General features: G+C 38.1%; 1 protein-coding gene across 9 annotated transcripts in view; it reads left to right on the top strand.

Annotated features, from left to right (window-relative positions):
• B3GALT1 (beta-1,3-galactosyltransferase 1) overlaps positions 1-19,762 on the top strand; it is a 609,729-nt gene that overhangs the window by 547,240 nt on the left and 42,727 nt on the right. For 5 of the 9 annotated variants that reach the window (XM_081582626.1, XM_081582622.1, XM_081582624.1 and 2 more), the window contains one exon: positions 15,447-15,564. The gene's annotated coding sequence lies outside the window, so the exon portion shown is untranslated. Of the gene's footprint in view, positions 1-15,446; positions 15,578-16,194; positions 16,250-19,762 lie in introns of those variants that run through there. The other 4 variants (XR_014080209.1, XM_081582628.1, XR_014080210.1 and 1 more) reach the window with 2 other exon arrangements.

Raw genomic sequence — 19,762 nt, 5'->3', positions numbered from 1 at the left:
TTTAAAATAATTTTAAAAAGAAGTGTAAAAAGCTGTTATTGTATAAAGTATTTTTTTTAACTTGAAAAATCATAGCATTAATCAGAGTATTAGAATACCAGGTTGGAAACCATTGCTGAGCCAAACTTGGGCCTTCTCACCTGCACACAGTAAATCCAGTCTACTGACACCAAGTGTGGTGAAATCAAGTGCAGCTTTTACTGTAGGGCATCATACAAGGTGTCTGGGACAGCTCACACTCAAAAAACCCAAACTCCCCTATTAGTTTTAGCAAAGCTTTTTTTTTTCCTCTCACTGAAATATAGTTGATTTACAACACGTTAGTTTCAGATGTACAACAAAATGATTCAGTTGTATATATACATACCATTTTTCAGATTCTTCTCCCTTTTAGGTTACGAAATATTGTGTATAATTCTTTGCCCTATACAGTAGGTCTTTGTTGGTTATCTATTTTAGATATAATAGGATGTATTTGTTAATCCCAAACTGAATTTATTTCCCTTCTTCTAATTTCCCTCTTCTATTTTGAATACAATAAGTTTGTTTTCTATGTCTGTGGGTCTATTTCTGTTTTGCATATAAGCTCGTTTGTGTCATTTTTAAAGATTAAAATGGAATGTTACTCAGCCATAAAAAAGAATAAGGTAATGCCAGTTGCAGCAACATGGTTGGTCTTAGAGATTATCATACTAAACGAAGTAAGCAGACAGAGAAAGACAAATACCATATGATGTTGCTTAAATGTGTAATCTAAAAAAGAATTTTTTTAAAGCATTTGTAAAAGCCAGGTTAGGGGAAGGGTGTCCAAGGGTATGTGATGAGCTCAGACATGATTCTAATTGGTTCATGATGAGGTAACAGGGTAGTGTAACAGGAGTTAACATTATCAATACTTAGGTACCCGTAGGTCTGGGGGCCACATGCTCATGTGATCAAGTAGTTAATTTCTTCCCCTTGGTGGAAGTTTTAGCATCCATAAAACAATTCAGGAAGTATGCAGCAGACACTTATTATCTAGGTACATCAGAGAGGAGCTAAAGCAAAGGATGTGGAAGAGGTGTCTGTCCCAGGAAGGCCCCGTAGGGTCCTGCCCAGTTACAAAGCCACTTCTTATGAATCTATTTCTTGAGTGTCTGATGTTTGTATTTAGTCCTTCTATGAGATCATTAATCTACGGCTTCCCCCATCTTTGTTTTCCAAAAAGAACTTGTGGGGTTTTTTAACAAGTATCCTAACTGATACCCTGTTTATTCAAAACATTTCTAAGTGGATTTCTTTCACAGCTTAGCCAAGGCATGGAGAACACTTTCACAGTGTCAGGTTTAGCTCCCCATTTCTTTCAAAGGTCTAGTGAGGAAAATGTGCCCAATTTGGAAGTGACGGATGTGCATTTTCCTTTCACATCTAAGTATCCATCAATAAAAACCTAGTGTGAAAACCTAGGGTGAAGCTTTATACTTCAGAGGGAAACATGCACTTTTCCCATACTGGGCCTGTTGCTTGCCAGGCCACAACTTTAAGTCATATTGATCTTGGAATATAGAAACCCCCATTCAGTATGATCCAATCAGGGCAAAGGGAACTTCCCGCCTCCCAACCTCCCACCCTGTGCAGATTCGGCTGCAGGATCTCCATCACGCCTCTTCCTGGTCCATATGGCTGCGAGCGTCTGCACCACATGTGCCCCGGGATGATGGAGAACCACTTAAGTAAGGAAGAGGATCATTCTCCAGGTGCATATCAGGTCAAGATGCTACCCTTTGAATTAAAGGATGCTGTTGCTGCTTCAACCGTCTGAAGGGTGTATACTTTAAGCTGTTGGCTTTGTTTTGCTGGGTTTTAATGGTAGTGAAATATTTGTACAGATGCTGGCCTATTGTCTCATCCATTGTCTCTAGTGGCAGACGTCATACCCATTGCTAAAAATACTGATCTAGAATAAAACGCCTGTAGAAAAAGAAGAAGGAAAAAAAAAGCAAAGCAATTGCCCACAGATGGGTCACATTCAAGGCTCATTGTTGTTAACTGGCTGTAGACAGTCTGTGTCAAAACCAGAAGACATGTTCAAATTCCATGAGCTTATATGGAATGATTTACTATAACAGTATTTGCAAGATATGCAGTGCATGGCCTGAAAAGTCCAGCTAAGGCAGTAGTTGGTTCAGTCAATATGCAAACTTTGCAGAATTCCTTTGCTCATATGCCCTGGACTGTTCTTAATTTTCAGAACTAGGTTTTTCTATCCATAAAGTCAAAGACCTAAAATTGTAGCTAAAAAGTTTGACAGCCAAATTCAAACAGGGATCTGTCCCATTGTTCTGTTTTGCCTGTTATAAAGATAAATTCATTTTCTACCGAAATCATTTGTGAAGTAACTCATATAGGCTAACATTTCATAAATAGACATAAATTAGAGCATTTATATTCTTGAAAAGTAACATGAAATTATATCAAACTTTTGAAAGGGTCATAACGTATCAGATTTTTGGGAAAGCCACTTGAATTTTCTTCATTGCTCTTTAAATATCCAGGACCTAGTCTGTGAATTGTACATAAAAGGAAAATGAAAATATTGTAGAACTACTGAAAGACTAACTCAGATGCATTCCAGCTTAAAATCAAGGAAAGATTGGATTGTTTTTAAGGCTCCATACTACATTCTTTCAGCCTCACAGTATCCCATTTATTTAACAGAAATGTTGTTGTTGTTTAGTCGCTAAGTCCTGTCTGAATCTTTGTGACCCCATGGACTGTAGCATGCCAAGCTTCCCTGTCCTTCACTATCTCCCAGATTTTACTCAAACTCATGCCTATTGAGTTGGTGAGAGCATCCAACCATCTCATCCTCTGTCACTCTCTTCTCCTCCTGCCCTCAATCTTCTCCAGCATCAGGTGGCCAAAGTATTGGCGCTTCAGCTTCAGCATAAGTCCTTCCAATGAATATTCAGGGTTGATTTCTCTTAGCATTGACTAGTTTAATCTTTTTGCTGTTCAAGGGACTCTCAACAGTCTTCTCCAACACCACAATTCTACAGCATCAATTCTTCAGTGCTCAGCCTTCTTTATGGTCCAAATCTCACATCTATACATGACTACTGGGAAGACCATAGCTCTGACTATACAGATCTTTGTCAGCAAAGTGATGTCTCTGCTTCTTAATATGCTGTCTAGGTTTGTCATAGCATTTCTTCCAAGAAGCAAGCATCTTTTAACTTCATGGCTGTAGTCACTATCTACCATGATTTTGGAGCCCAAGAAATTCTGTCACCATTTCCATTTTTCCCCTATCTATTTGCCATGAAGTGATGGGTCCTGATGCCATGATCTTAGCTTTTTGAACATTGAAATATTAGTTGCATTCATATTTTTCAGTCAAGTGAAGTTATTGTTCTTAATTATTAATAGTCTGAGCACCTATTTTAAGAGAAAAATGCATTTGGTCACACAAAAGACATAGGCAATTACAGTTCAAGGTCTCTCCTCTGTGCTTTAGTAGCTCCATTACTATACTTTATTATCTGAATTTTATCTGTCTCAAGAAGAATATGAGTTCCTCTATATTTTCAGCTTCTCCGAGAATACCACAATATAGAAAACATTCAATATAGTTTTGTTGAATTAAACAATGGATACTATAGGAGAGGAATTAAGTAGCTGATTAGAGAATCCAAATGTGGCTAGGCTGTCTTTCATCTTAGAGCAAAGTGTTGTGTGTGCTCAGTCACTTCAGTCATGTCCGACTCTTTGCTACCCCATGAACTGCAGCCCGCCAGGCTCCCTTGTCCAAGTTGCTGAGAGAGACTAAGTTCCTACCATGTGGTAGGCCCTGTACTGAGTTGTGATGTATATGACTCAGTTTGCACCCAGTGATTTTATGTCATTATAGGGCATTTGTTGGAAACCTAACATCCTGACTGCTTTGATCCCTGTTACAGAAATGTGATCGGTGCTAGAATAGATACAGTTAATACCGAGTTACTTTTTAATCACTGAATTTCAGAATCATCCACACTTTTCTGACTGTGTCTCCTTAATTCTAACCTCATGTACTAAAATCATGACAAGTTCTTCTTCATTTGATGGCTAGTGTTTTGTTTTGTTTTTTCCCTGAATTGGATGCCTAAGGGGTGTTTTTGCAATTGTCAAATTGCTAAGAATTAGTGTGGGTGTAAAATGTAAGGGGCAAAGCTGAGAAGAGTTTCTGTGTAATCTGTCAAATTCTGACTCTTCCCTTATGGTCTTTCTCTGTTGAGTAAAGGACTCAAAAGAAGAAAGAACTTTGATAGATGTGTAGCTCTGTTCAGAATGGTTCCTCTATATTTTTCTGCTACCCCAGCTAATGGTGAATTCTCTCATACCAACTCTCTGAATTTCAAAAAAATACTGTTATTTGCAAACAGAAATTGTCTTAGTTCATTTTGTGTGCAATTCCATTTTTAAAAAGCTGGAATGACTTTAGCCCAAAATCTTTGTGTGGCTTGGCTCATAGATTTGAAATCTTCTCCCACCTTATTGGTATACTTGCTAAACTGGCTTTAGAAAAATTTTGTGACTTCATTAAACAAAGACATGGTGTAGTGATTATCTCTCTACTGGTAGGATTAAATTATGTCTATTTTATTTATTTATTTATTTTTTTTACTGCAAAGCATGCAGGATTTAAGTTCCTGACTAGGAATTGAACACATGCCCCCTGCTGTGAAAGTGTGGTGTCTTACTCAGTGGACTGCCAGGGAAGTTCCCAAGTATTTTTAAATAAAATCATTTCCATTGACTTTTTTTTCTAAGTATTATACTTAGGATGTTCTTTGATCATTGTCAGAACTTACTCCTCTGATAACTCTGTCACTTGGGCCTTGGCAGTCATATCACCGTGTGGTATCTCATAGGAATGATTCCATTTCTATGGGAGCTAGTTGCCTCTTTCCAGAAGGCAACAATAAAGATGCTGACAACACAGTGAGACTTGAAATCCTAGGATTAGAATGATACTCTGTGTAGAACAGAGGAGACCTAGCCTAAAGAAGTTATAGCCATCCAGAACCTAGCCATCCAAATATAGCCATCATTCCCTCCATGTAGCACCGTGTGCAATTAAGAACTTATCACATGGATTAGAGTACCGAGATGTGCACATCAGTCTTTCTTAACGGAGGTTGAAGATTTGGGGATGGGAAGTGACAGAGCTCTGATTGTTTGCATTAGCCAGTTACTGTGTTGTAAATAGCTCCCATACATACCTCCAATTTCAAAGTATCAATATGACGTCATTTACCATACAATGGGAAAAGATGTGTGAAGCCCTCTCTGCCCAAGCCCAGGGGAGCCAGCTCCAGGACAGTGGACTTGTGCCGGCTAACCCTCTGGTTCCCGAGCTCCCTGTGAGCTGGTCTCGGGCTTCTGCTGTGCCTACATCACAGTTAAACCCCTCTCCCTCCCCTTCCTCCTTCTCCTCTTATCCCAAAACAGGTGTTGCTTCTGAGAACGTGTTCTGATCAGCTTCCCACATGAGTGTCTCAAAGTCTGTCTCCCAGGGATTCTACCTGTGACAAGAAAATGGAAAATTAGGCTCATTATTGTTGAGAGTGGAGAAGGAAAACCCTCTGTTCCTTCTTTTAAATTCAATAACAAAGTACATCAACTGTTACCTCTTCTTGGTTTCCTCATGAATCACAGAATTTATCTTGATAAGCTAATAAATGGGCAGCTCAGTGCTGCTTTCTCTTTTGCTCTGTGGGTCTTTTTTTCAAGTCCTTGATTGCAGACAGACCACACACAAACCAGGATCAAATTGTGTCCAGATGCTGGCATTAGAAATTCACACTGTAAATTACTCTGTTGCCATAAAGAGGACTGTAGCAAAACTGGAGGAACTAAATCTCATGTCCAAATATTTTATTATGTTATTTGTACTATTCTGTTGCTAAAATACTTCATAGCTAACTTTGACATGGAGACAAAACAAAATGAATGGACTCTTTGGAATAAATGGCATTGGCAAAATTCCTTTTTGCCATATGAATATAAAAAGAAGAAAAGATATTAATGAGGTGTAATAGAATAAGGTACTTGAGCAACTATAATTTTTAGGCCTGGTAAAATTATAACTTAGATTAAAATGTGGGTGACAAATTTTGAGTCTAGGCTATTTTCCCAGAAAAACACAACAATTTATATAGTGATTTTCAATTATCTGCCCAAGGAGAAATAGTAATAATGGCAGTTATCCAAAAGAGTAGATAATGAACAAATTCATTTCTATCAGACTTTGAAATATTGTTTTGTATCTAAAAACAACATTTGAATGTGGATGCATTTTATATTCTGGAAAGTTGTGATAACTATAACTTAGATACTGAAATTGTGCTTTAGAAATCAGACTAAAAAAGTGGCTTATATTTTTCATCTGACTTTGTGTAACGCATTCCTGTTTTCTGTATTATTGCTGAGAGTAGACATCAACTCTTAGGATAATGTTAACTTCTTTTGAAAGCAGAGAAAATTTGTGTCTATGTGTTTCCTAGTTTTTATTTTCCCAGAAATGATTTTAATTTAAAAGATACCCTCCTTTCCTGCCCTTGTTTGGCTAAAATTATTTTTAAAATATTTTCTGTTAAAAAAAATTAGGAGGAGTTGTATCTAAGTAAGACTTAAGGTTTAAATTGAAATATCTGCCCTTGAAAAGTTGAATTGGCTGTATATACATTTTTCAAGTGTGTTTTGGCCCTACCTTTATTAATTTTTGTTCATTAAATACTAATATATAAATAACCTGGTATAGAATCTGGCACATGTTAGCAGTCGGTAGCTGCTCATTCCCTATATTTCTTGCTTCATTCCTTTCCTTCACTCAATATTTTATATAAGATGCTCCATATTAATGCTTCATATACTTTAATAAATGTTTATATCTTGTTGTACTTTGTATTAAAAAATCTGTAAAAGCAAGGATTTTTTTTTTAATGGGCTAGAATGAAATCTTCCAGGTCTTATTTTCCCTATGTTGACATTCAGTATGTGTTTCCTAAAAGCTACCTCCATGGAACTAGATTTATCAATAATAAGCATATAATCTATTAAGAGCCCTAACATTTTTTTTTTAATAAATTTATTTATTTTAGTTGGGGGCTAATTACTTTACAATATTGTAGTCGTTATTTGCCATACATTGACATGAATCAGCCATGGGTTTACATGCGTTCCCCTTCCTGGACCCTCCACCCACCTCCCTCCCCATCCCATCCCTCTGGGTCATCCCATTGCCCCAGCCCTGAGCCCTTGTCTCATGCATCGAACATGGAATGGTGTTCTGTTTCACATATGATAATATACATGTTTCAATGCTATTGTCCCAGAACGTCCCACCCTCACCTTCTCCCTCAGAGTCCATAAGACTGTTCTATGCATCTAGGTCTCTTATTCTGTCTCGCATATAGGGTTATCGTTACCATCTTTCAAATTCCATATATATGCATTAGTATACTGTATTGGTGTTTTTCTTTCTGGCTTACTTCACTCTGTATAATGGGCTCCAGTTTCATCCATCTCAATAGAACCGATTCAAATGTATTTTTTTTAATGGCTGAGTAATATTCCATTGTGTATATGTACCACAGCTTCCTTATCCATCCGTCTGCTGATGGACATCTAGGTTGCTTCCATGTCCTGGCTACTGTAAACAGTGCTGCGATGAACATTGGGGTACACGCGTCTCTTTCAATTCTGGTTTCCTCGGTGTGTATGCCCAGCAGTGGGAGTGCTGGGTCATATGGCAGTTCTATTCCCAGTTTTTTAAGGAATCTCCACACTGTTCTCCATAGTGGCTGTACTAGTTTGCATTCCCACCAACAGTGTGAGAGGGTTCCCTTTTCTCCACACCCTCTCCAGCATTTATTGCTTGTAGACTTTTGGATAGCAGCCATTCTGACTGGTGTGAAATGGTACCTCATTGTGGTTTTGATTTGCATTTCTCTGATAATGAGTGATGTTGAGCATCTTTTCATGTGTTTGTTAGCCATCTGTATGTCTTCTTTGGAGAAATGTCTGTTTAGTTCTTTGGCCCATTTTCTGATTGGGTTGTTTATTTTTCTGGAATTCAGCTGCAAGAGTTGCTTGTATATTTTTGAGATTAATTGTTTGTCTGTTGCTTCATTTGCTATTATTTTCTCCCATTCTGAAGGCTGTCTTTTCACCTTGCTTATAGTTTCCTTTGTTGAGCAAAAGCTTTTAATTTTAATTAGGTCCCATTTTTTAATTTTTGCTTTTATTTCTGATATTCTGGGAGGTGGGTCATGGAGGATCCTGCTGTGATTTATGTTGGAGAGTGTTTTGCCTATGTTTTCCTCTAGGAGTTTTATAGTTTCTGGTCTTATGTTTAGATCATTAATCCATTTTGAGTTAATTTTTGTGTATGGTGTTAGGAAGTGTTCTAGTTTCATTCTTTTACAAGTGGTTGACCACTTTTCCCAGCACCACTTGTTAAAGAGATTGTCTTTTCTCCATTGTATATTCTTGCCTCCTTTGTCGAAGATAAGGTGGCCATAGGTGCGTGGGTTTATCTCTGGGCTTTCTGTTTTATTCCATTGATCTATGTTTCTATCTTTGTGCCAGTACCGTACTGTCTTGATGACTGTGGCCTTGTAGTAGAGCCTGAAGTCAGGCAGGTTGATTCCTCCAGTTCCATTCTTCTTTCTCAAGATTGCTTTGGCTATTAGAGGTTTCTTATATTTCCATACAAATTGTGAAATGATTTGTTCTAGTTCTGTGAAAAATATCATTGGTAGCTTGATAGGGATTGCATTGAATCTATAGATTGCTTTGGGTAGTATACTCATTTTCACTATATTAATTCTTCCAATCCATGAACACGGTACATTTCTCCATCTGTTTGTGTCCTCTTTGATTTCTTTCATCAATGTTTTATAGTTTTCTATATATAAGTATTTTGTTTCTTTAGGTAGATATATTCCTAAGTATTTTATTCTTTTTGTTGCAATGGTGAATGGTATTGTTTCCTTAATTTCTCTTTCTGTTTTCTCATTATTGGAGTATAGGAATGCAAGGGATTTCTGTGTGTTAATTTTATATCCTGCAACTTTACTATATTCATTGATTAGCTCTAGTAATTTTCTAGTAGAATCTTTAGGGTTTTCTATGTAGAGGATCATGTCATCTGCAAACAGTGAGAGTTTTACTTCTTCTTTTCCTATCTGTATTCCTTTATTTCTTTTTCTGCTCTGATTGCTGTGGCCAAAACTTCCAAAACTATGTTGAATAGTAGTGGTGAAATGGGCATCCTTGCCTTGTTCCTGACTTTAGGGGAAATGCTTTCAATTTTTCACCATTGAGGATAATGTTTGCTGTGGGTTTGTCATATATAGCTTTTATTATGTTGAGGTATGTTCCTTCTATTCCTGCTTTCTGGAGTATTTTTATCATAAATGGATGTTGAATTTTGTCAAAGGCTTTTTCTGCATCTATTGAGATAACCATATGGTCTTTATCTTTCAATTTGTTAATGTGGTGTATTACATTGATTGATTTGCGGATGTTAAAGAAACCTTGCATTCCTGGGATAAAGTCCACTTGGTCATGATGTATGATCTTTTTAATATGATGTTGGATTCTGTTTGCTAGAATTTTATTAAGGATTTTTGCATCTATGTTCATCAGTGATATTGGCCTGTAGTTTTCTTTTTTGTGGCATCTTTGTCTGGTTTTGGAATTAGGGTGATGGTGGCCTCATAGAATGAGTTTGGAAGTTTACCAACTTCTGCAATTTTCTGGAAGAGTTTGAGTAGGATAGGTGTTAGCTCTTCTCTAAATTTTTGGTAGAATTCCGCTGTGAAGCCGTCTGGTCCTGGGCTTTTGTTTGCTGGAAGATTTCTGATTACAGTTTCGATTTCCGTGCTTGTGATGGGTCTGTTAAGATCTTCTATTTCTTCCTGGTTCAGTTTTGGAAAGTTATACTTTTCTAAGAATTTGTCCATTTCTTCCAAGTTGTCCATTTTATTGGCATATAGCTGTTGGTAGTAGTCTCTTATGATCCTTTGTATTTCTGTGGAGTCTGTTGTGATCTCTCCATTTTCATTTCTAATTTTGTTGATCTGATTCTTCTTCCTTTGTTTCTTGATGAGTCTAGCTAATGGCTTGTCAATTTTGTTTATCTTCTCGAAAAACCAGCTTTTAGTTTTGTTGATTTTTGCTATGGTCTCTTTTGTTTCTTTTGCATTTATTTCTGCCCTAATTTTTAAGATTTCTTTCCTTTTACTGACTCTGGGGTTCTTCATTTCTTCCTTCTCTAGTTGCTTTAGGTGTAGAGTTAGTTGATTTATTTGATTTTTTTCTTGTTTCTTGAGGTAGGCCTGTATTGCTATGAACCTTCCCCTTAGCATTGCTTTTACAGTGTCCCATAGGTTTTGGGTTGTTGTGTTTGCATTTTCATTCGTTTCTATGCATAATTTGATTTCTTTTTTGATTTCTTCTGTGATTTGTTGGTTATTCAGAAGCGTGTTGTTTAGCCTCCATATGTTGGAATTTTTAATAGTTTTTTTCCTGTAATGAGGTCTAATCTTACTGCATTGTGGTCACAGAAGATGGCTGGGATGATTTCAATTTTTTGGAATTTAGCAAGGCTAGATTTATGGCCCAGGATGTGATCTATCCTGGAGAAAGTTCTGTGTACACTTGAGAAAAAGGTGAAATTGATTGTTTTGGGGTGGAAAGTCCTGTAAATATCAGTTAAATCTAATTTGTCTATTGTATCATTTAAAGTTTGTGTTTCCTTGTTAATTTTCTGTTTAGTTGATCTATCCATATGAGTGAGTGGAGTATTAAAGTCTCCCACTATTATTGTGTTATTGTTAATTTCCCCTTTCATACTTGTTAGTATTTGCCTTATATATTGTGGCGCTCCTATGTTGGGTGCATATATATTTATAATTGTTACATCTTCTTCTTGGATTGATCCTTTGATCATTATGTAGTGTCCTTCTTTGTCCCTTTTCACAGCCTTTATTTTAAAGTCTATTTTATCTGAAATGAGTATTGCGACCCCTGCTTTCTTTTAGTCTCCGTTTGCATGAAATATGTTTTTCCATCCCTTCACTTTCAGTCTGTATGTGTCCCTAGTTTTGAGGTGGGTCTCTTGTAGACAGCATATATAGGGGTCTTGTTTTTGTATCCATTCAGCCAGCCTTTGTCTTTTGGTTGGGGCATTCAACCCATTTACATTTAAGGTAATTATTGATAAGTATGATCCCGTTGCCATTTACTTTGTTGTTTTGAGTTCGTGTTTAAACATCCTTTCTGTGTTTCCTGTTTAGAGAAGATCCTTAACATTTGTTGGAGAGCTGGTTTGGTGGTGCTGAATTCCCTCAGCTCTTGCTTGTCTGTAAAGCTTTTGAATTCTCCTTCATATCTGAATGAGATCCTTGCTGGGTACAGTAATCTGGGTTGTAGATTATTCTCTTTCATTACTTTAAGTATGTCCTGCCATTCCTTTCTAGCCTGAAGAGTTTCTATTGAAAGATCAGCTGTTATCCTTATGGGGATCCCCTTGTGTGTTATTTGTTGTTTTTCCCTTGCTGCTTTTAATATTTGTTCTTTGTGTTTGATCTTTGTTAATTTGATTAATATGTGTCTTGGGGTGTTTCGCCTTGGGTTTATCCTGTTTGGAACTCTCTGAGTGTCTTGGACTTCTGTGACTATTTCCTTCCTCATTTTAGGGAAATTTTCAACTATTATCTCCTCGAGTGTTTTTTCATGGCCTTTCCTTTTATCTTCTTCTTCTGGGACTCATGATTCGAATGTTGGGGCGTTTCATATTGTCCCAGAGGTCCCTGAGGTTTTCCTCATTTCTTTTGATTCTTTTTTCTTTTTTCCTCTCTGCTTCGTTTATTTCCATCATTCTGTCTTCTACCTCACTTATCCTATCTTCTGCCTCCGTTATTCTACTGTTGGTTCCCTCCAGAGTGTCTTTTATCTCCTTTATTTCATTATTCATTCTATATTGACTCCTTTTTATTTCTTCTAGGTCCTTTATAAACATTTCTTGCATCTTCTCAATCCTTGTCTCCAGGCTATTTATCTGTAACTCCATTTTGCTTTCAAGATTTTGGATCATTTTTAATATCATTATTCTAAATTCTTTTTCAGATAGATTCCCTATCTCCTCCTCTTTTGTTTGGTTTGGTGGGCATTTCTCATTTTCCTTTACTTGCTGAGTATTTCTCTGCCTTTTTCATCTTGTTTAGATTGCTGTGTTAGCCGTGGCCTTTCTGTATTCTGGTAATTTGAGGTTCCTCTTTATTGTGGAGGTTCCTCACTGTGGGTGGGGTTGGACAGGTGGCTTGTCAAGGCTTCCTGGTTGGGGGAGCTTGTGTCGATGTTCTGGTGGGTGGAGCTGGATTTCTTCTCTCTAGAGTGCAATGGAGTGTCCAGTATTGAGTTTTGAGATGTCTATGGATTTGGTGTGCCTCTGGGCAGCCTGTATATTGATGCTCAGGGCTATGTTCCTGCATTGCTTGAGAATTTGCGTGGTATGTCTTGCTCTGGAACTTATTGGCTCCTGGGTGGAGCTTGGTTTCAGTGTATATGTGGAGGCTATTGGATGATCTCTTATTAATTAATGTTTCCCCTGGCTTTCAGTCTTATTCTTGCAGTAGCCTCAAGACTTCTCCATCCATACAGCATCAATAATAAAACTTTTAGGTTAATGGTGAAAAGATTCTCCACAGTGAGGGATACCCAGAAAGGTTCACTGAGTTACATGGAGAGGTGAAGTGGGGTTGGGGGGGGGGGGGGTTGAGGTGACCAGAAAGGGAAGAGGGGGACTCAAACATGGAGAGAGCAGTCTAGCCAGTAAGAAATTCCCTCTGTGCTCTCCACAGTCTGGAACCCTCGGAGCGGTTCACAGAGATACATAGAGAGGGGGGAGAAAGGTAATAGAGGTGAGCATGAGTAGAAAGGGAGGAATCAGGAGGGGAGAGAGAGATCTGGGCAGTATTCTGTTTCCGAAGTGTTCTCTGGTACCCAGAACACCCTCAGAGATTCACAGAATTGGGTTGAGAAGAGAAGGAGGAGGGTGGGAGATAGAGGTTCCCTGGGGGAGAAGAAAGAGCGTCAGTAGGGGGATAGAGTAATCAAGCCAGTAATCACACTCCTGAGTAAAAATGGGTCCTAAAGATTGGGTTCTTAAATGTACAAAATTGATATCAAATATGTAAAACAAAGATTAAAAATCTAGAGTAGAGGTTAGACTCTTATAAAACATACAGTATAAAAAAAGAAAAAAAGGAAACAGTGTAAAAAGAAAAAAAACAGTAAAAAAAAAAAAAGAAACAGTAAAAAAAGTAAAACAGGAAAAAAACAGTAAAAAAAAGAAACCACAAAAAGTATAAGCAAACTGCATATAAGATATGCAGTTTGCTTTAAAAATAGGGTTTTTTTTTTTTGCAAGGTAATAGTGGGTTATGAAAATGAAAGTTAAAGGTGTAATAGAGAACTCCTTTTGAAGATAATGCGCTGTCTTTGTGGATGCCTGACGTCCTCTGCCAGCATTCAGAAGTAGTTTTGTGAAGTTTGCTCAGCGTTCAGATGTTCTTTTGATAAATTTGTGGAGGCGAGAGTGGTCTCCCCATCCTATTCCTCCGCCATCTTAGCCCCGCCCCCTGAGCCCTAACATTTTAAAGGATAAAAATGAGGGCTGATGCAGACTGAAAATGGACCACATGGTCTCATGTCTTATTCATAGTTATGTGGAACCCTTCTAATCTAGAACTATACATTTTCACATAAGGCAGAAAGTTACCATGCATTGCAGTGTTTTGATTGTTTGCTTTGAGACTCCTTTGCTTTGGTATCTGACTTGATAAGTATTTGATGTTTGAGCAGAGTTAGTTATCTCTTCCTTTAAAGATCTGAATAGTATCATCAATGGAACACTGAGAAGGCACTAGAGTAGTACATTAAGAAAATAGCTAGGCTCAGTAGACCTACGTTCAAACACTTGGCTCCACTCCTACTGGGGTGTCATTACACAAGAAGCTGACTCTCCCAAAGTCCTGATTTTCTTTTTTGAAAAGGTGACAACATGAAACAAAGAGAGTTGGGGTGATGATTACAGATAATAAATGGAAGTAAATTACCATACAGTAGGCATTCAGTAAATGCTGACATTTGTTATAAATCGTAGCAAACATTTACTGAGTATGTACCTTATCTCAGTACCATTCTAAGCACTTTCTATGCACTGATTCATTTAAACCTCAATACAATTCTATGATTCAGGTACTGTTGTTAGCACTTTTTTTACACATGGAACTTTGAGAGCTTATATCACAATAAGCAGCTAAATCAATATTTAAACCCATCTCTTGCTCTTAACCATCACGCAATACCACGTATCATACAAACAGTGGCTTTTAGCAGAAACTGGAACCAGTAGATGGATCCAATGGGACCCAGTGGCACCTGTGCCCATACCTCTCTCCCACTCTTCACATCTGGCTACACTGAGGGGCCACTGTATTTTACTCACTTGACTTTACCCAGAAATCCTTCCATAATGTGAATGGTGAGAAGAGAAAATTATACGTCTCATTATGAAGGTTTATAGAAATACAGACTGAGACCCAAGGATCAGATTAACGAAAGGCAACTTCTGATTGGCTCCTAGTTTGTTACGTAAAAAAGTCTGATCAGATTCAGCCAGTCTTAGAGTGGTCACGAGTCATAAATAAAAGGGAGAATACTCATACCTAGAAAGCCCAGCTCTGCCACTAATTAGCTGAGTGTCATTGAACAGTGGCTTCAACCCTCTGGATCCTTCTTTATCATTGGAAATTAAAGATGTTGCCCTAGATCTTAGATCTCATGGATACTCAGGAGCTAATCCTAAGCTTCCAGTGGGCTTTGGCTTTAGCCTTCTTTGACCTGCACAAAGTTTTGTTTAATTGAATTTTAAAATATAAATTCCAAATGTTTCACATAAAAATCGGTGTTTCTGTCTTCCCTTGAGAACCTGAAGTCAGGGCATTATTGAGCCTTGTTTTCCTTATGGCATCAATGGAAGATATCAGGCAGACCTGAGCCATGGCTGCTGCCTCAGATGGGATGTGTGTTCACCAGCTGAGCACGGCTCTACCTCTCCCTGCTGTCTCAAACCCAGTCTGCTTCCTCACTTACCCTACCTTCCTGGTCTTATAGGCATATAGGTTTGCAATCTGAGGACCAGCTCTGATGTTTACTTGATCATTTGTTTATTATTATTTTTTATTTGATCAACATCTGTTCAGTGCTTACTTACTTGCCATTCTATGTACTATATTTATAGCCTAAATACGAAGTTTTCTTTTTATATGATAGCATTCTGCCTTCATTTCTCTGAGCCTGATTAATTTCCAGTGTTTTTAAAGTGTTCTTTCTTCTTCTTATCCACCTAGGTGACTTCAGTTTGCTAAGCAGCAGCTTCTCCTGGCATGAGCCACTGCAAATCTCCTCATCAGACAGGCTGAGACCATGCTGTGTGCCCTGCGCCTGGAGTAAGGAGAACACAGCAAGGTTGGTCTGACAGGTGGGAGAAGGATGCACTGCTCAGTTAGGTAGCCCATCACTGTGGAAAAATAATAGCAATTCTGTACAATCAGAAATCAACATCTAAGAACTAATGAGTACAGAAAAAATTTCATTTTTTTCTTTTATTAATGTTTACCTATTATGATTTGTAAAATAACCTTGCTATAAATATCTGCACAGGAGGAAAAAATTGATAGCTAAAAAAAGTATCCTTTTTTAAAAGTTAATATTCACAAGTGTCTGTGAAACCTTTGACTGATTTTAGTGATGGCCCCTTTTAAGATGAAATTGTAGGGAACTAAAGATATGCCTTAGGTGACCTGAGACAATGCCTATTTAAAAATCCATTTCTCCAAGGTCATAGCTAATTGATTCTTAAATTTTCTTTGCTGAGGTAACCTTGTCCCACAGGCAGTTGTACTTCAATTATTTCTCATTTCGCTTGAAAATAATAGTATTTCATATAGAAAATGATGGTATAGTTATAAAAAGTGTCTAAAATCACAGGTAATCATAACAGTGTTTTTATTTAGCAAAGATAAATGCTCAGAATATTTCTTTATACACTAACTTTTTGTGGTGAATAACATGCTAAGTTTATAAAAATGATTGCAGCCTTCCTGGAGTATGACTCAGAAAAAGAAGGACCACAGCACCACATTGGCAAGAGGTAACTTGAAGCAGAATTTTACCTTTCCCACCATCACCTCTATGATGTGGGCCAGTAACTTAATCTCTCTAAACAAACTGTTTCCTGGCACCTGAGGTGAAGAGCTATTTCAAAGTGCCTTTTAAATACTGATTCAGTTTGACAGTGAAGCATAACTGTGAGGAGAGGGCAAGGTGACAGCTCTGAACTAATTTTCTATGAGATAATTTGCCAAAAGTAAATTCAACACAATGCACATTCACCACATTCCTTTCGTCTTTTCAATATTTACAAAGTTTACAGCAATGTGTACTGAATATGTTGATTTTTGCAACTTTTGAAGATTCCGGTAAGGATTTAGTTGAGAGTTTTCCGATTGCTAACAGGATTTGAAAGAATACCCAGTTTGTCTTTGTCTTGCCGCCCCCACCTCCAACATTGTACAGAGGGAGTATCCCCTGATAAGGGGCAACGGAGAGGTGATAGTCCATAGCCACAAAGGATGTCAACAGACACGTGACATTATCACAAGGATTCTCCTAATTGAAGACAAATGTTAGATTCGGTATTTAAATATATTAGGTTGATTAACCGTTTTTGAGAACTATTTCATGGAATTAGCCTGTTGACATGGTCCTTCCTCTTAGGGATGTAGGGATGTATGATGTATTTATTCACTCATTCACTCAGCTGTGCCGGTCTTAGTTATGGCATTGTGACATCTTTAGTTGCCGCATTCAAACTCTTATTTGTGGCATGTGGGATCTAGTTTCCTGACCAGGGATCAAACCCAGGCCCCCTGAATTGGGAGCGCCGAGTCCACCATTGGACTGCCAGGGAAGTCCCCCTCTTAGAGATCTTGTAGTTCAATGGAGGTAAAACATCTAAAACTAAAACAGAAAGTAAATAAATAAGGCAATTATAAATTGAGGTAAGCATTATGGAAAACAAAAGGGACGCTAAGGCAGTGGAGAGCAAGAAACTGCTTCATGAAGTGGTCACAGAAGGTTGTGAGTCAAGAGAGACATTCCCTTCCCTCTGCAGGCACATGATAGGATTGCATTGCCTTAGTCTGCCTGCAGTTCCGTGGACCATGGGATCTGGTCTGGCTCATCAGTTGTGCACAGAAATATGTGTCACTTCCACATTGGAGCATCTAAGTGTTGCTTCTGTAGATCCCTTTCCCTGAGGCAGTCTAACAAGTGTTGTGTTCCAAGATGTGGTTGCTCCCTTAGCTTAGAACTTGTGTGACTTCAAGGAACAGAGTTCCTTCAACCAACTCACACTAGACGTGTAGCATGTAGCTTGAGGAAACAACAGACTGTATTGTCTTAAGCCACTGAGATGTGGAAGCCATTTGTTAACACAGCTTAAGGGAAACAATCCTGCCTATTACAAACGGCATTTCTGAAGAGGCAGAGGGATGATTTACAGAGGCTTTAGGACAGAAGGCCTTGAACTTGGCTGATTCACAGAATTGAATGAAGGCCAGTATGGCTGGATTAGAGTAAATCAGGAAAAAATAGCAAATAATCTTTAGAGTTTGTACTCTCTCAACTCTTGCCTGTCCTGGTTCTGAGGCTGTTCTTGTATTTATATTCCTGGCAGTGCTTTAAGATAGATCAAGTAGCTTGACTCTAAATGCTTTTGATTTGCTTACACAAATCAAACTCTCATACTTTCTCTCTCACTTCTGGATTATGATCATTTTTATCAAGAACTTGGCATGTGGGTGATTGATATGATAATGCAATCCTAATGCAGTCCCTGAAGCTGAGGGCCTCTACCCTCTCAGTCAATGCTGAGATGCACTTGGGTGTGTAGGCCATTCATAACTGAGCTGAGACTTGGGATGGGCAGCCCACGGCACTTTGCATTTGAATAATGTGTAATATCGTACAGTTTTTAAGGTCTCAGTTTTCATATCCATTTCTAATATTCCAGCAACAGAATCTAGGGAAAAGCCCACATTTTCAGGTGCCTCGTCACAGTCCATTTAATGTATATGTAGGAGAGATTGTCTTTTGCACTGAAGAGCTTGTTTGAAACCAAAATGAGAACCCCTTAGTAAAAAGCAAATTGCCTGAGATGCAGTTTATCTTCTTTGGAAGAAAAGACGGGCTGAGTCAACCCTCCTGGGGTTTGACAACTAAGATATTTCTTTATCCTTGACACTGCTCAGATAGAGCCACTGATATTATAACTGCCTTTATTGAAGTTTGGTCAATTTAGAGGAAGTACATCCATCTTATATTACAGTCATTCTTGTACAGTCCTTAAAGTCTTAAGGATTTTTTTATTGAGGTGAATGAAATCCTGCTTAAGGAAAAATCAGAGGAGGGAAGGGAAATGGATCTATAATAAAAACGGGGTCCAAAAAAAAAAAACGGGGTCCTTAATATAGTCCAGTCTCAGTGCCAAATGCTTTCATGTGTAATATTACTATCCCCATACCGTAGAGGAAGTAACCTAGAAAAGTTGTGATCACCCAGCCAATGACTGGCAGACCAAAGAAGGGACAGTCTTCTGCCTCCCAAGACCCTTCTATTTATCTCTGCCACTAGCGAGGAAAAGTCTAGAATGCAAAAGTCTCCCTATACCATCACCATGGTTGAATATAAAATGGCCATGTCCTTGTGTATTGTCATATGTGAAACAGAGCACCATTCCATGTTCGATGCATGTGACAAGGGCTCAGGGCCGGGGCAATGGGATGATCCAGAAGGATGGGATGGGGAGGGAGGTGGGTGGGGGGTCCGGGAAGGGGAACACATGTAAACCCATGGCTGATTCATGTCAATGTATGGCAAAAACTATTACAATAATGTAAAGTAATTAGCCCCCAACTAAAATAAATAAATTTATAAAAAAAAAAAAAAAAATGGCCATGTCCTGCATTTCTGTAATCTCCAGAGCTGTCCTCTAAAAGATAAATACTTGATCACTCTCAACTTATTACATATCTAGAAGAGCCTCTAAACAGAGCTGGTTGTAAAAGCTGTGCTCTGCTAATTGTACATCTTCCCTTTGTTTCGCCTCATCCTGTATAATTAGTGCCATCTTGAAAATAGAAGTTTTCCATGACATTAAAATTCTTACACAGCACACCCTCTAATTATTTCATATCTTCGCCTTAGGGCCTAAGATACTCATGGTGGAGGGGGTAATTCTGTTTGTTATTTAATTAGTTATAGAGAAGTTCAGGAAAAAGAGATTATTAAAATAATTTCTACTTGACTCTGAGATTTTTTCTCATTGCCTACTCCCTCTTGACTTCAAACCTCATCATTTTTGGTACCAGAGTCAGTTATGCCTGTTAGGATCTCCTTCTATTAAAAAGTTACCCATTCTTCAAGATCTATCCAAAATCCCCTTCTTCGCGAGTCTTTCCAGATATCCATCATTAAAATTAAGTTTTGCCTTCCATACTCTAGGGTATTAATCCTATAGCATCTCTCTGTTTTGTATTATAGGGGTAGAAATAGGGCAGTGATGGCTAGTAACTTACTCAAATATGTTTCCTCTCTTTTTCTT

The sequence above is a fragment of the Giraffa tippelskirchi genome, chromosome 3 (assembly GCF_054371585.1).
Source record: "Giraffa tippelskirchi isolate mGirTip1 chromosome 3, T2T-mGirTip1v1.2.pri, whole genome shotgun sequence".
NCBI classification, from domain to species: Eukaryota; Metazoa; Chordata; class Mammalia; order Artiodactyla; family Giraffidae; genus Giraffa; species Giraffa tippelskirchi.
This window is presented reverse-complemented; position numbering and strand designations above follow the sequence as displayed.